General features: G+C 42.3%; 1 non-coding gene across 1 annotated transcript; it reads right to left on the bottom strand.

The window, feature by feature from the left end:
- Positions 1 to 248: 248 nt before the first annotated feature.
- On the bottom strand, positions 249 to 356 carry LOC127743663 (small nucleolar RNA R71). Its single transcript, XR_008005047.1, has one exon. It is a non-coding gene; the product is annotated as a small nucleolar RNA R71 (small nucleolar RNA).
- Between the last annotated feature and the right edge of the window lie 1238 nt (positions 357 to 1594).

The following is a 1594-nucleotide window of genomic DNA, read 5'->3' on the forward strand; positions in this document are numbered from 1 at the left end:
AGAATTGCAAGTTCCATGGACTTCCATTGGAAGATCCTCATCAGTTTTTAGCTGAGTTCTTGCAAATCTGTGACACTGTCAAGACTAATGGGGTTGACCCTGAGGTCTACAGACTTATGCTATTCCCTTTTGCTGTAAGAGACAGAGCTAGAATATGGTTGGACTCACACCCTAAAGAAAGCCTGAACTCTTGGGAAAAGCTAGTCAATGCCTTCTTGGCAAAGTTCTTTCCACCTCAAAAATTGAGTAAGCTTAGAGTGGAAGTCCAAACCTTCAGACAGAAGGAAGGAGAATCCCTCTATGAAGCTTGGGAAAGATACAAACAATTAATCAGAAAGTGTCCCACTGATATGCTTTCTGAATGGAGCATCATTGGAATTTTCTATGATGGTCTCTCTGAACTATCCAAGATGTCTTTGGATAGCTCTGCTGGAGGATCTCTTCATCTGAAGAAGACGCCTACAGAAGCTCAAGAGCTGATTGAAATGGTTGCAAATAACCAATTCATGTACACTTCTGAAAGAAATCCTGTGAACAATGGGACTAGTCAGAAGAAAGGAGTTCTTGAGATTGACACTCTGAATGCCATATTGGCTCAGAATAAAATATTGACTCAGCAAGTCAATTTGATTTCTCAAAGTCTGTCTGGAATGCAAAATGCACCAAGCAGTACTAAGGAAGCTTCATCTGAAGAAGAAGCTTATGATCGTAAGAACCCTTCAATAGAAGAGGTGAATTACATGGGAGAACCCTATGGGAACACCTATAATTCTTCATGGAGAAATCATCCAAATTTTCATGGAAGGATCAACAGAGACCTCAACAAGGTTTCAACCATAATAATGGTGGAAGAAACAGGTTTAGCAATAGCAAGCCTTTCCCATCATCTTCTCAGCAACAGACAGAGAGTTCTAAGCAAAATACCTCTGACTTAGCAACCATGGTCTCTGATCTAATCAAAACCACTCAAAGTTTCATAACTGAAACAAGGTCCTCCATTAGAAATTTGGAGGGACAAGTGGGTCAGCTGAGCAGGAAAATTACTGAACTCCCTCCTAGTACTCTTCCAAGCAATACAGAAGAAAATCCAAAAGGAGAGTGCAAGGCCATCAACATGGCCGAATTTGGAGAGGAGGCAGAGGCAGTGAACGTCACTGAGGAAGACCTCAATGGACGTCCACTGGCCTCCAATGAGTTCCCCAATGAGGAACCATGGGAATCTGAGGCTCAAAATGAGACCATAGAGATTCCATTGGACTTACTTCTGCCATTCATGAGCTCTGATGAGTATTCTTCCTCTGAAGAGGATGAGTATGTCACTGAAGAGCAAGTTGCTAAATACCTTGGAGCAATCATGAAGCTAAATGACAAGTTATTTGGGAATGAGACTTGGGAAGATGAACCCCATTTGCTCACCAAAGAACTGGATGACTTGTCTAGGCAGAAACTGCCTCAAAAGAGACAGGATCCTGGGAAGTTTTCAATACCTTGTACCATAGGCACCATGACCTTCAAGAAGGCCTTGTGTGACCTAGGGTCAAGTGTAAACCTCATGCCTCTCTATGTAATGGAGAAGCTAGGGATCTTTGAGGTA

The sequence above is a fragment of the Arachis duranensis genome, chromosome 10 (assembly GCF_000817695.3).
Source record: "Arachis duranensis cultivar V14167 chromosome 10, aradu.V14167.gnm2.J7QH, whole genome shotgun sequence".
In the NCBI taxonomy this organism is placed as follows: domain Eukaryota; kingdom Viridiplantae; phylum Streptophyta; class Magnoliopsida; order Fabales; family Fabaceae; genus Arachis; species Arachis duranensis.